At 37.8% G+C, this 16338-nt stretch overlaps 1 protein-coding gene across 1 annotated transcript in view; it reads right to left on the reverse strand.

Annotated features, from left to right (window-relative positions):
• The window catches only part of extl3 (exostosin-like glycosyltransferase 3), a 39479-nt gene extending 24033 nt beyond the window's left edge, over positions 1–15446 (reverse strand). Inside the window, exon 1 of the mRNA XM_074616618.1 lies at positions 15228–15446. The gene's annotated coding sequence lies outside the window, so the exon portion shown is untranslated. The remainder of the gene's footprint in view (positions 1–15227) is intronic.
• Between the last annotated feature and the right edge of the window lie 892 nt (positions 15447–16338).

The raw sequence follows: 16338 nt of genomic DNA on the forward strand, positions 1-16338 counted from the left end.
TGCCCCAGAATGACTAGTCCACAGAGGAGGACAGGAAAGAGAAGGGAATGTGTTGCAGACTGATTCTGCATTGTTCAAACACAGATATATGAGCAGACTCTAGGCAAGATGCATAACTAATTGTTCTTGATGTGGTGTGAAAAGCAGCATTTGACTATTTTCTTGGCTTTTCCACTTCCTGCACGATCTGGTCACAGATTTATCTTTGCAAATTGTATTTACATATGAGCTGGATTGCTGATAGGGATGTCACGAGAACCAATACTTTGGTACCAAGTCGATTCCAAAATTCTGAAAACGGGATGGTACTCATTTTTCTACAGTACTACGAGTAACATAGGTACCTTCACGGCTCGAGATGTGTTTGGGACACAGTAAACTCACCCTAACGCACCCTAACAAATCTGTGTTGAAATCAGCAGGATGAGAGCTAGTTAACGTTAGCTTAGCTTAACGGCTGCAAACAGCTAACGTTAACTCGCACTCGTCCTGCCGATTTCAACACGAGAGATGCCACTGAGTTACATATGATGCATTCAGGCTCTATTCAGTAAAAATGAGGGGGAAGGTAAATTCTAACGTTATCATGATGTGATCAAATGTGATCTTATAGAAACTTAAATAAATCCAGTTGTTGAAGTACATGGGATTTATTGTAGGGATGCACCGATATCGGATCAGATATCGGGCCGATACTGACTCAAATAGCTGGATCAATGGGGCCGATCTATTAAATTCAATTCTGTTTATATACTATATACATTATATTATGTTAATTTTGAAGATTTGTCTACCAAGTTGCTGGTGTACGATTTATTATTTTAATAATTAATAACAATTCACTAAATTTATATCAGTGTATTAATTTGTTACATTTTGTTTTACAAAGTTAAGAAAGCAATGTTTAAGTCAAGCCTGATATTGCCTTACACATAAATGAATGATCCCAGTCACTTCCACACAGTGAGGCATACAGCTTATTAATTATACACTGGTATCTGATCGGTATTCTGTATCGGTATCGGGACTGAAAAAGTCGGATCGTTGCATCCCTAATGCCTGGAGAGTTAGATGTCTCTCTAAAGTGTCTATGTGGAGAGTATTTCTTACATATTCTATAATATCGTCCACCTCTGTAAAGAGAACTGCAGTGGCACTAAAGCATAGACTGACGGAGGATACTTCTGACTTGCTGTTGCCACTATTGATTTGGTTTTTTAATCATTTTTACTTCATCCAATCAGTGCAGAAAATGTCTGACAGGGTGACAAAGAGAGACGAAAATCCCCGTCTGCAGAGACAAAAGATAAAAGATAATTTGCTACTAATGTGTGGTCGCAAACAGTAACCTTCTGTAATATTTGTGAGTGCACATGTTGTAGCAGTTGGCGCTCTGATGATCCCACAAATAAATAACCTGACCTAGCTTTCTTGATTAGTCTCCGCACAGTCGGTGCTGATGAGATTCCTGCATTAATCAGTCATGTTGGAGCTGATATCAGGGGGAATAAACTACATTACTATCAAACTTTATGTAGGGAGGAATTATCTTTTGAAACCTACTATGAAAATGTTCCAGTACCATTTTATGGACACATAGTGTGCGGCCAAATTTCCCAAAGGTCCAAACTGTGGCCTGACTAAACTAGACTTGTCTAGTCTTGTTTCTCTGCAGCAGTGCGGAGCTTAATTTACAGGTTTTTATAGGTCTCTTAAATGTGGAACACTAACAAGACATTTTTGGGCTCGCTGCAGTTCAAACAACTTTATCATGTCCTGTAATGGGGCATGATGTTCCTTGTGATGCACCAACTATACTGTGAAGTCCCGTCTTCAGAGGGAATTTCTGTGCACGAATGCCTGCGACTGGGATTTGACCCATTCATTACCAAAAATCTAATTACAGGCTGCCACACGGTACTCATTTAACCATTCGTGTCTACATAATTACTTTAGGCAGAGATGAAAAGGTACGTAAGAGTCTGAGGCTACAAACAGGACTGTCATACACTGTCCACCCTGGCAGAAATACGTAAAGCGTCACGTTAAATGGAAGCTAAACCAATTTCAGGATGAACGTGGCTGTGTTTACCAGCATGTTGTGTGCTCTGTAGCTCAAGTATGTTAATGTCTGAATTAATTTTCATACATACTGATCTCTCTGTATCTACTGATGGAACTTTTATCTCACCTCTTAAATCTCCTATAACCCCTGGTGAATAAATTCTAAATACAGTACTTATATCATCACATTTGACACACTGGAATGCATTATAAACATACTTATATGCGTTATAATCTTCTTATTACACAGCTGTGTTGAATACTCGATTCTGATTGGTCAGTCAAGGCGTTCTGCGGGCGCAGACTCTGGTGGACCGTTTTTGTGTCAAAATATTGATTTCTCAAGTAAGTAGCCGTGTAATAAGCGGAATAATGTACAGCTATGCGAAACTGCATCACCCTGTTGTGGATTCTTTCACATCAAAGACCGGCTCGCTGTACAATATCCCTTACTTATAACACCGTATAATCATATTTATAAGCACTCATACATATTCATAATGCTTTATAACAATAATCATAACACAATATAAAGCATTTTATAAAAGGTCAAGTATCATAATACTTCATAATTGCTGGTCACTCGCAGACATTTTTAAAGCAAGGATCATAGTGTTTTATAATTCTCATAGTTGTAATACATTATAATTACTGTTTGTAATGCATTATAAAAAGATTATAATCTATTAAAACTATGAGAATTATAACTATTGATTATGATTATTGGCATAAATCATTATGAATATGTATGAGTGCTTATAACTATAATTATACAATGCTATAAGAAGGTTATAACGTGTTATAGACATGGAGGTAAACGAAAGTGTTACCATAAATTTTACAATTTGTTTGTTTGTTCTCAGGTTGCTTTTGTGTTTCATTGTGTAAGATTTAGGCAATGATATCCTAATTTCTCTCATTGATCATTGATCGTCTTTCTCTCCTTCAGCAGGATAAACATTGTGGATTTCATGTTCGCATTTATTGCTTCATAGTTATATTCTGATTTCAGCCAAAATAAGACGGGTAGGTTGTCTGAATTTTTCTAACCAGGTGCATATCAAGTAGGTCTTGCTACAGCTATGCAGAGTTAAATTAAATTCCTTTCATTAATCAAGAGGCTTGGGGACATTTCACAAGCCGAAATGTCACAATATTGAAGGGCAGGGCCGACCTTAATTAGTCGCCCGGGCTATAATCGTGTTTTATCTGGAGCAAAGTGAATCCATCAGGTCACAAGTACAGCAACTTCAACAGCTCAGTGTTACAACACTTTGTCTGAGACAGGAAGAAGAATGAGGGCAGAGGAAAACATAAAGAGTCTTTTTGTATTCCAGAGTGGGAGCTGCTTCATGTGATTGAATCAACGAGTTCACTGCAGGCGAGGCTCAAAAGAAACCTCTTTCTTTGTCTCAGTGAAGCAACATCTAAGGTGAAGTCGGATAAAGGCTCAGTGTCCACCACATCCTGTCTTAGGTTGGTTACATGTTAAGAAGAGTACATCATGGGGGATGGAAAATCATAGATGCAACAACTGAACCTCCTCATCTCTTTTTTAGATTACACCACTTCTGGTCTTATTTTAACCCAAACCACGATCTTTTCCTAAACCTAAATAGTTTTTGTTACGTATCATGGTGTAATTTCATATTACAACATTAATACAGATAATTATAAATTATCTGGAAATTCATATGAGAAACTGTTGATTGGTACAATAACCAGCTATGAACGTCTGAAAAGGCTAGGTACAAAAATGTAATAACAATCCAACACTGCCACAAAGCAGTCCAGCCGTGGCCTAACACAAGCAGAGATATTAACAGGCTAGCTGCCAAGGTATAAATGATATGGCAACATCTCAGACTAGGAATGCCAATGATTAACTGATTATCGGTTATTTGCCGTTAATAATTTAACCGATTAAAAATGTATTAAACGATAATGCAGAAGACGAAGGACGGGTGGTGTAACCGCCAGATGTTGTCTGTAGCATGCAGTTGCACCACTATGTCGAGCCTCTTACTTTTTAATGAGATTGATTTATACGTGTGTTTGGTGACGCACAAACTATAAAACAACGGTGGCAGTAAATGGACAGATAAAGTTGGAGCGACCGTATTGTTTGTCCCCGGGACATCCGTCCAGCTGAGCAGCTGTTTCCAGCAGTCGGGCTAATGGTAGCTACAGTGAACAACATATCACTCCATCATGTCAATTATTTCATATAAAACTAGTCAGACTGAAGCCCGTTGTGGGGAGATTGGGGTGGCATGTTTTACATTTATTCTATAACATAACAGGTTATTGAATGTTGAAGGTTACAGCAATTTTGATTAAATGTTAATTCATTGCTATATATGTCCAACACGTCTAGTCTGATCTAGTTAATGTCCTCTAATAAAGCTGGAAGTTGTGCAGCTGTTTGTTGCGTGTAACACTTCAGAAACACAACTTTAATACAGTTGTTGACTGGCGACAGATGGGAGCTCCGCAATTTTAAATGAAGTCATTATTTCGCGTTATTACCAGCTGCGACAACAACAACGCTAGTATTGTTTTCACCTTGTGAGTCTGTGTGTAAATCATTTTGGCAAAATGTGGTCCTGGAGACACCGACTGTAGCGGGAACTACCACAGGGGTGGTTTTGAGTACTTTGTGTGCGTCTGTGGACACATTTTGTCACCGCAATAGTGTCGCAACCGTCACGAAGCTTCCCAGGTGTGTAGTTGAGATCAAAATGAAGTCTGAAGATTGGTGAGGTCTGAGCAAGGGCAGCGAAGTAGGGGGGGAAGTAAGTGGGCCCCTACTTAACGCCCCTGTTAGTAAGTGAGAGATTGAAGTTGTTTTTCTGACGTTTCTGTAGGACAGAAGATGAGATCTTGCCTGTGCTTTCAAGTGGTGAGTAAAAATGTAGGGCTGCAACTAACGATTATTTTCATTGTCGATTAATCTGTTGATTATTTTCTTGATTAGTCGATTAGTTGTTTGGTCTATATGTTTGGTTTCTAATGTCAGAAAATGGCGAAAAATGACAATCAGTGTTTCCCAAAGCCCAAGATGACGTCCTCAAATGTCTTGTTTTGTCCACAACTCAAAGATATTCAGTTAACTCTCATAGAGTAAAGAAACCAGAAAAATATTCACAGTTATGAAGCTGGAATCAGAATTTTTACTTTTCTTAAAAAATTACTCAAATCGATTAATCGAGTATCAAAATAGTTGATTCATTTAATAGTTGACAACTAATCGATTAATCAATTAATCGCTGCAGCTTTAGTCGTGTAATCGTGGTTAAAATAATTTTTTAATGGAAAAGAAATCCAACATTTTTCATAAATTATTAATGATTAACAGATTGTTAAGACGCCCGACTAATGGTTAAAGACATTGCTTAAAATTTGCATACCTATCTATGATTTTCTTATCGTTATGTTGCCCAAACCCAGTGCAGATGATGAATCATTAAAGAAGAACGCAAAAAACAATTCAACAAATGTTAGAAGGAGGAGGAGAGTGAAGTTTAGAGGAGGGTTAAATAGAAAAATAAGAACATCTTCATGTTCCTGTGATACCTTAATTTTTATGATTCAAATTTGAAACATTTTATATGCAATTTTCCTCTAATTTGTTAAAAATATGAAAACTTATTCAACTCAAAAAACACACAGTGGGGTTTCCGCTAATCAAATAAACAAGTCAATGCTACACTGTATGCACCAGATAATGTTATTGGATGGGATATGTCCAGGGAGGAAGGGAGAGCAATGTGAGGTAAAGTACCAGCCAGAATGACTTCTCTCTTGACCGATATAATACTTTAAAGATGAACATACCAGTACATGAAGTGGTTTAATATAACTGTGAACACATTGGACAACTGTGGACAAATATAACAAATCTCTTTGTAGTGGTGAACAACTGTCTACATATGAGAGGGAATAACAGCTGCTGTCACCTGTTATCACACACCATCTTGACAAACATTTATTGGTCTTTTTCAGGAGCAGACTCTTTGACGCGTCAAACACAGGTGTAGGAAATAACATCAGTGTGTCAGGGTCCTGGCATCGTGCATTTTACATGGCTTACTGGCACATCCAAGTGGAAGAGAGTCATCATTAATGTCATTACGTACACCTGTGTTTTTCCTGCTATAATTAGTCAGAAGGTCCCCTGTGAAAAAGGCCGATTTAGAGCCGAAACCACCAGTATGTCTTCAAGTACACCTGCTGGTTTGTAGGCAGCACCTCCCTCACTTAGTTTTGACATTTTCACAGTTTGGTATTATGTCAAAAAATTAAGTTATTGTGCCTTTCTCCTCCGCCTGCCCTCAAAAACTTGTGAACATCCGTGCACACTCTCTTCAGTCAGCAAATGGAAATATGGCTCCAAATATTTGCCTTGACGACCCCCAGAAGAATCTAATTCTGGGGGTCTCTGCCAATTCCCTCTCCGAGCATCAACAACCACGCCATGCCAGCCCCGCAATATCAGCAATTTGGCTAAATCCATAAGACTAGTTTGTAAGCCACGATAATCACATAGAAAAATAGCCTATGTCTGGATAGCGCTCAAAAGTGATTCAAATCCACCGAGAACTGTCCTCATTCAATAGCAAGGCCAATTTAAACATGATACCCCTTTGATGCTGTTATAGCAAATATGTTAAAAGTCACTTTGTAGATATAGAACTGTTTTGAAAAGACCGACTATGGATTTGAGTTCAAAAACGAGAAATTATTGGCACAGTATAAAACATGCAGCTAACAGCTTACATGGACATGAGCTAGGCATAGTGAACTAACTAGTATTTTTTCTATCATTTATGACTGCAACTAGCAATTGTTTTTAATTATCATATCATATATGATTTCTTGGAGTATCTTTAAAGTCTTCATATGTCTAAAATCTGTATAACCTAAGCTAAAAGGTTACATAAGTCAAACTATAATAGTTAACAAAAGTATTGAAATTGTCTCAAATATAAAAAAAATGGACGTTTTTTCATAAAATGTTACTAAATAAACACAAAACATATTGATCCAACAGATTTCTAAATGTAGAAACATGGATCAAATATTTCTTAACATTCCATAAGTTATTTGAACTGTGCACATTATTTAGTTTTTGTGATATGCTTGTTTTTATGAGAAGATTGAGTGCAAAGGCGTTTTGATTGTTTTGTTACGTTCCACACATAACATAACTTAATGACATCATCACGAGCGTACAACGTGATGACGCAAAATACAGAAGTCTTAGCTTTCTGCTGCAGATAGAATGTATGCTCTAGCTTTTATGGGTTTTGAGAACAGTGATCTCCCCCGAGGAAGTCTGTCCCACCGCGTGTTGCCACAGCATTGTTTACCACAGCATTTTTTACCGCATGTAATGTAACGTCAGCGCGAGCAGGCAACGTGATGACACGAAAGACAGAAGCCTTGGCTTTCCACTGCAAAAACAAATAATGGCCTAGCTATAATGTTTTTTATTTTAGATCGACTTAAACAGGATCATCCAAAGCGCGGGAGGTCCATATTTAAAGGGATAATCGACTGAATACTTTTGCAATTAATCGTTATAATGTTAAGTCTATGAAATGTTAGAAAATAGTAACAAAAAATGTCCATCAGAGGTGCAAGGTGATGTCAAATGTTTTGTTTTGTCCAACCAACAGCAAAAAACAATAAAAGATATTCAATTTATAAAGATATAAAACAGGGAAAAGCAGCTAATCCTAAATGTTTTTGTCCATCAACTGATTCTTTTGGCTCCACTAGCATTAGTTTTAGAGCTACAAGTATCGATTATTGTCATTGTTGATTAATCTGTCGAATAATCGATTAGTTGTTTGGTCTATAAAATGTCGGAAAATGGTGAAAAATGTCGGTTAGTGTTTCCCAAAGCCCAAGATGACGTCGTCAAATGTCTCAAAGATATTCAGTTTACTGTCATAGAGGAGTAAAGAAATCAGAGAATATTCACATTTAAGAGAATTTTTACTTTTTTTCCCTTAAAAATACTCAAACCGATTAATCGATTATTAAAATAGTTGGTAAATAATTTGAATCTTTGCAGCTCTAATTAGTTTTATAGTAATATTGTGTGTATAAAATCCTTCCTCCTTCAACCTGGCTTTCCCCTGCACATATTTCAGTGGGTAACACAGCAAAATTAACACACAAGCACTGAAATCCTGCCCTCCTAACAAATAAATCCTCTTGTTATCTTTCCACAGCAGTGGCAGCAGCCTCGCTCGCTGTGTCCTCCCGAGAGCTCTTCCTCTCCCCCTCCTGCGCATGCTGGCGTAGACCACAGCAGATTGACTCAGCCCGACAACAGCTGCCAGAACCCCGCAAGCCTCGTTCTCCAGACACTGATGGATTGTGGGAGGGGAGCCAGGGTGATTAGCCCCTGACATGGGAGAATTATTGCAATGTACCACCCCAAAAGAGATTGCACCTGAGTGTCAACGTAGGGCATTCACACACTACTTTGTGTCATGTTGTTAATGTCCGTTCGGCCTTTTGGGCTCGTCAACAACAAGTGGCAGCATTGTGTGTGGGCGCTGATCAAACAAGTCACTGTCTAGAGTAAAAAAAAAAGAATCGGGGAACTAAAAAAGTGACAGTGATTGCACCCTTTTCACAGGACATATTCTGTTATGTGGTGTGTTTTAAAGAAAAGGACTGACAATCAAATATTCACTTTTGCCTCGGAGCAAAGTTTATTTTTAACCGCTTCACTTACCTTGAGCTCGACAGTGACATACGCTAACTAAGGTCCACTGGAGGGAGGCAAACGGTGCTTCTATTTGAGGAAATATTATTGCTGCTTGGAAAAACGAATTAGCCGAGAAATCCTCCTGCTTGACTAGCAGGCATGGCACGGCCACGGGGAGCTGCTGTTTGCTTACGGTGCCAAAAGTAAAACTAGTCCTGCCATCTCTCTCTTTTGCCAGCATTTTTCTGCTCTCACTGCTCCGAGCTGCCACATCTGTTCCAGTCAGAACTTCTATTCACGCCAATCATTTCTCTGGTGCCTAGCGCAATAATAGAAAAAAAAAAAAAAAACACATCCTGCTGTTATTCAATAAACATACAGAACAAGCTGTCCTCGGTTAATGCAGCCGAACTCTGCCTGCCTCTTAAAGCAGATGTTCATTAGAGTAGAAGAGCTCTGGAACACTCAGCTATTCAAGGAGAGTTAAACCTCTGCACTTTGGACACTTTGACAGAAAGCAAGTCAGGAGTCAGCCGCTCCATTTGGTGATTCATCCAGACCCCCATTTCAAGGACATGGCGATTAATGCCCGAGACTCAATGTTCAACACCACAGCCAAAATCTCTCACTCTGGACTGTGAAAATCTAACTGACTAACACCACAAATCAGCCGCTGCAATAAGGAACTATACTCCATCCCTGATATTAGTGCAGTTTTGACTGTTAAAACAGCCTAGTAATTAGAGGTCGGCCGATTAATGGTAAATGGTAAATGGTAAATGGACTTGCATTTATATAGCGCTTTTCTAGTCTTCCAACCAGTCAAAGAGCTTTACACTACACGTCAGCATTCACCCATTCACACACACATTCATACACTGATGGAAGAGGCTAAGGTGCCAACTTTGCCCATCAGGATCTAATCTAAATACTCATTCACACACTGATGGCTCAGCCTTTGGGAGCAATTTGGGTTTAAGAGTCTTGCCTAAGGACACACAGACATGTGACCCTGAGCAACCGGGGATCGAACCACCGACCTTCCGATTGGTGGACAACCTGCTCTACCCTCTGAGCCACAGCCACCACCAGAACGATTATAGGACGTTTTACATATCGTTATCAGCAGAACTGGGCTCCGATAGCGGCTGATGGCTGCGCAGCCGCCCCCAGTCATTCTGGGATGTACATCACTGTTTTGCATGAAGACTTCGTACACATCATGAGGGCCAATTTGCTGAAAAACTCTGTGTGTATGTGATTAACTCCTGCTAAAAACAACTGTTAAAGACCCCATGAGACTTGCTCCAGTCATAAATGCAAAACAGACAACAACAGACAAACAACCTGTTTTCAGTTTATTTCTCCCCACAAAATCGTTCGCCCGATTAAACTGCTATCGACTTTTTCATGCTCCAAACTATCATTTTCATTGTTTCGGCCTTTAAAAATCCACTATCGGTCGACCTCTACTAGTAATAAACACAAAAAAAAAAACATTAGTGCTTACTTTTTACAAGCAACAATGAGAATTAGGTCAACTGTTAATCATCTAACTGACACTATACACTATCTATCAGTTGCCTTTTACAACAGATGGAAGAGGTGTGGACTTTTTTTTATCATATTTAGCTCAATAAACCTTTTTCCCCTGCAGACATTTTTACATGTTTGACGTGTCATATGACGGAAAAAGATGTCACAGTCCCAGGGCATTGGTATTGTTTTGCATGCTGGTTCAGTGGGCATGGGTTACTGGGACAATTCAATGGGCGCATCAATAATGTTATCAGTTACATCTCTGCTCTTCCTGCTATGAAAATTAAAAATATCTTCCGGGAGAAAGGTCTACTATAGTCAGGTGTATCTAGTAACAGTAATGATGTCTGCACTTCATTTAAACCTGCACTAACTGATCTTTTGACTTGTGGGCAGGGGACACAAATCTGCTGTTTAGTGCTGAGCAAGTAGCGTACACTATACAGTGGGTTTGTAGAGCTTTTGCTGAAAACAGCTAGCTGCTGTGGCCGAAAACAACCATATGAGAGCAGTGAGAGTGAAGTGGATCAAAACAGTAAAGTTCAGACTGAACTAGGGCTGCACAGTTAATCGAAAATTGTATCGACTCGCAATATGTCCTACTGCAATTTTCAAGTCGCAGGAAGCACAATATTTGTTAAGACAAAATGTGTGTCAAAATACCATTTTAAATCAAATATTGTGGTGCTGCAGAGATGTCCTAGCCTACACATAATATTCTACAGACTTAAGAAAACATCTCTGTCCTTTGTCGAAATAATCTCAATTAAATATTTTTTTCAAAATTGTTCAGCCCTAGGCCGGACAGCTAAACAAGGACTATAAAACTCCCTTTAAAAGCTCTTTAAAGCTGAGGGGAGCTGCAGATAATTCTCTGTAACTTCATCACTATGAGCGACCCCTTTCTCATTGTCTTCTCATTGTCATTTGATGCATTATTATAAAAATATCAATTATAGCTACTTTAGAAAATGTGTGCTTGTTTGTATTTCATCATCAGCAACCAAATGTGAGGTTTAATTTGCAAGAAACTGTCTTTCAAATTCTATGTAGCAGCTCAATAGGATTTCTTTTTTTTAAAATTCCAATTATCAACATCTGTCACAGGCAAAATATTCAACTTTGATCAATCACTACTAATTATGCCACTAGAATGGCCTCTACACATGTTAACATTTCAGAAAAATTGCAGCATCCAAGTATTTAATGAGGGCAGTGCCTTGTCACATAATGAAATGCTGATTTTGCCATTATTCTGCATTGTGGTATTTGTTGATTACTAGTGACCACAGGGAAAAAAAACAATCACTCACAGGCAGCGTGGTAATCACGCCCCTATGAGAACAAGATCAATATCCTCATCCACAATGGGATACACACAGTGCCTCATATAGTCCATATTAATGCATGTTGTGGTCCAATATAACCATAACAGAGGGGGAGATCAAATCATACAACAGGCTGCTTGATGGGTTTTTTATATAAAGTGATGATCACAGATAAAATCCATTTGGCAATCATAGTTTTGGACATCAACATTTATTCTGACAGAGTTTGTGTTCGATCACATCCTGTTTAGTTCACCGTTTACAAACACTGAAATAGCATACTTCTGTTGTTTATATCTCAGCACAGAAAATAAATATGAGAGAGAAGAATGCCTCCAAATAAAACCCCCCATCTGTAACCAACACGGATATGGTGAGAGGCAACTGACCTACAAAAACTACAATCTACATCTCTGTCTGCCGCCCAGTCGTCAACACCTCACACAGACACTCAGAAATCTAATAATACATGACAAATATATAGAATAATATAACCAAAAAATGATCAATATTGGTTTAGAAGTGAGGAAACAACATGCAGTCCAGACAGTGAAATCTGACTCTATAACTTTGTCTGCCTCTAAGCTATACATCAGGTGAATATTTTGTGTTTCACATTACCAATTCTCTGCAATACTCTTTTTAGTTTTCTCTACATCATCACATTCAGGAGGACACTGCATATGTTCGTGCTCAGCAGCTTTGTTTTCCCACCAAGTTTCAGACAGTCAGAGGCCTAAATAACAACATATAATGAAACCTGACTCAGATATTCGATTCATTATTGAGTGATTTGACAAAAGCATCCTCCTGTCAGGTAAAAATGCACAAAGTCATGCTCTGATGATGCACACAGCCACAAATAATCTGACCACAAAGCTCTACGCCAACAACTCTACTATTAAGAGATCAACTTTGAGCTTAGAAATCGGAGTGAAACTGATGTACTGGTTACTGAAACATGTTTTAAAAGGAGTGTCCCTGGCAGTAACCTCAGTGCTTCCACAAACATGCTAAGCCAATGCAACTCATGAGCTCACCATTTCTGATGACCGTTGTCAGAAAATGAGACCCCACTGTACCTGTATAATAAATGAAGCAAATAGGTGACAGAAAATACACAAAATTAAATTGTGTGGGGTATTGGGTAATTGGGTGACATGAAACTAGAAAACCTAATGAATCCATTGGTACCAACAATGTCATACTAGCTTGTCGCAAAGGAGGGTAAATAACGCTCCAAACTTGCGCAAAATTTTGGCGAGGAAAAACTGTCATGGCCATTTTCAAAGTGGTCCCTTCAACTCTGACCTCAAGATATGTGAATGAAAATGGGTTCTATGGGTATATTTTTAATTTAAAGATATATTCACAAAACTCTAAAAGAAAAGTAAAAGATAGGTATAGTGGGGTCACATTTTCTGAAGACCGACTGTCAGAAATGGTGACCTTATATGTTGCTGGCTCTCTGCGGTCACAGATTTCAGTGTAACACCAGCCTTAATAGAGGCTATACTGGGATACATTTCCCAAACTACAAGTGGCTCCCGTCATTAAACTCTGCTAAGCTGCTCATCAGGCATTGGTTGATTACCACAATACAAATTACACAACATCTGCACTCAGTTTCCAGTTTATTAGGTACACCTAGATTAATACAGTCTAATACAGTCCTGCAATGAATACTACCTTCATGTAGGTTGTAAATGGTCAGATTTTGGGTGTTTCTAATATTTTGTCTACCCTAATTTGTACAGTTGGGATGGCAACTGAGTGTAATCAACAATTTAGTCAAAAAAAGGACAAAACATTTAGCAAGAACATATTCTTGTTTAATTTAGACTATATCATATGGAATTGATACTTTATAATAGAACAAAACATCCTCTTTGACGAGCAGGTCACAATTATTACAGTGATCTTGCTCAATGGCAAAGGAAACATGACTCACAGAGCAAGATTTCAACACAACCCTTAACCCAGAACTTCCATATACAAATCCTTAATTTTATAACGTGTTCGTCAATAATAATAGCAGTAATAAGTTTGTGTGTTAATATACTGTATAATCAATGAGTCGCAGAAACACTCGTCATCGGCTCATTAAAGCATGTTGATTTAACCAGAAGCTCATTATGGTTTCATAAATCACCATACATTATCATGCCAGTTATGTATGCGTGCACACTGAGCATTCGACTTTAAATTGCTAGTTTTTTGAATGGAGTTTGGCGTGACATTTTTACTCGTACTAAAAAGGCATGTTTTGGGGGTTTAAGGGTTTCACAATTAAAAGGGGGGTTCAAATAATAAAATGTGTTTAGATACCTAACATTTTAGTCAGTCATATAATGTTATAGACTAGTTACATCGCAGGTAAAGCAGCAGTTTGGTTGACGTAGCAGTGATCAAAGCAAAACACACTCACGACTTGCAATGACTCAACTGCCTAAAAAAGTCTTTATACAAAACTACAAATCTTTTATATTTAACTCTAACTAAACAGTTTGAAACCCTGCATCTATATCACACTAAAGACAAGTGAAAATTCGGCTATGGTATTAGCTAAATATGGACAGAGGGAGATTTGCTGGGGACAGACACAAGGGGACATATGTCTCATCTGGCCAATTATCTTGAATCTTGAATGGCGACAGTTTTTTTAATGGAGTTTGGCGTGACATTGTACTCCTACTAAAAAGGCATGTTTTGGGGGTTTGTGTGGGTTTCACAATTAAAAAGGGGGGTTCAAATGATAAAATTTGTTTAGATGCTTAACATTTGAATCACTCATATAACATAACAGACTACTTACATTGGGGTAAAGCAGCAGTTTGGTTGACGTAGCAGAGATCAAAGCAAAACAGACTCACGACTTGCAACTGCCTAAAAAAGTCTTTATACAAAACTACAAATCTTTTATATATAACGTTAACTAAAACCTTAGAAATCCCGCATCTAGTTCACACTAAAGACAAGTGAAAATTCGGCTATAGTATTATCCAAATATGGACAGAGGGGGGTTTGCTGTGGACAGACACAAGGGGACTTTTGTCTCATCTGGCCAATTATCTTGAATCTTGAATGTCGACACTAAATTGCTAGTTTTTTTAATGGAGTTTGGTGTGACATTTTTTTTCAAAAAGAGTGGCAGGTTTTGGGGGTTTGGTGGGTTTCACAATTAAAAAGGGGGTTCAAATAATAAAAATGTGTTCATATATTAACATGTTAGTCAGTAATATAACGTTTAAGACTACTTACATTGGGGCAAAGCAGCAGTTTGGTTGACGTAGCAGAGATCAAAGCAAAACAGACTCACGACTTGCAACGACTCAAAAAGTCTTTATAAAAACTACCAATCTTTTATATTTAACTCTGACTAAACAGTTAGAAATCCCGCATCTACAACACACATACGACAAGTGAAAATTCGGCTATAGTATTAGCTGAATATGGACAGAGGGAGGTTTGCTGGACAGACACAAGAGGACATATGTCTCATCTGGTTAATTAGCCTGCTAGCATCAACTACACACAGAGACCACCGTTAGCTTCAGTTAGCTACTCACCTCCAGCAGAAGAAGAGTCCAGGATGTCTCTAATAAAACAAACTGAGTCTCAGCAGACTACATTGGTTGGTCAAACCGTTAAAATCCCGGTTACCGTTGGATTTGAACCGACTACTCCTCGTCACCGGACCAGCCTGCGGTGTTGCAGCGCTTCAGCTTCACAGCTCCATTAAAAGCTGCATTGTTGGAGAGCAACGGCTGGACAAACAGCACCGACACAGCACAAAGCAAAGCATTCTGGGAAATGGTGTTCATTATACCGTGTCGTTCATGAAATATTGGGGCAATGCTCCACCTAGTGGTCAAAGTGGGTGCTATGTAGTGACACTTGTTAAGGAGATAAATGGTCTTTTTATGTGATAATATATATTTTTATTTATAATAATAAAATAATAATGTCATATGATTATTTATTTTATTCATACAAATGTTTTATTTATAAATATTTTATAATATTTTCATAAAAAATATATTTTTTTTTCATACTTTATTTTTTCCCTTTTTCCGAGGTTAAATAATTAATGTGCTGCTAAAGACATGTAAATCCAGAGGACAGATGGCACTTTTTTAATGGGTTATGTATGAATAATTATGATGTGTTTTGTTTTTTGTCTGATGGGTCTTACTTGTCTGTCTGTCTGCGGTAACAGTATGTCTATTGTATGTGTACTTTTTCCTCAAACTGAGCTGCCCACGGATGCAAAATGAATTTCAGTGCAAACTGACAATAAAGTTGTATCGGATCGCATCATATCGTATAAAATAAAAATAAAAATGTCATACTTTATTTTTTTCCCTTTTTTTAAGGTGTTTTCATATATGCAATTTACAGTTCGTAATTACAATAGTTTATAAACCAATTTTTTAAGTAGTCAAGCTTAAAGACGAACACAAGTAGTACACTAGGGAAAACAACTTCAGCATTCAAAATTGAAATAAAATGAAGAAAAGAAAAAATAATAATAATAATAATAGTTGAAAAATATATATATAATTAAAAATAATAATAATGTTAATACAAAGAAAAGATAGTAATAATAATAAATTAATTAAACAAATAAGTTAATAAAGAAAAAAACATTTTTAAGTACAGCATTCAATAAAAAATATT

This window comes from Sebastes fasciatus, chromosome 18, assembly GCF_043250625.1.
Source record: "Sebastes fasciatus isolate fSebFas1 chromosome 18, fSebFas1.pri, whole genome shotgun sequence".
NCBI classification, from domain to species: domain Eukaryota; kingdom Metazoa; phylum Chordata; class Actinopteri; order Perciformes; family Sebastidae; genus Sebastes; species Sebastes fasciatus.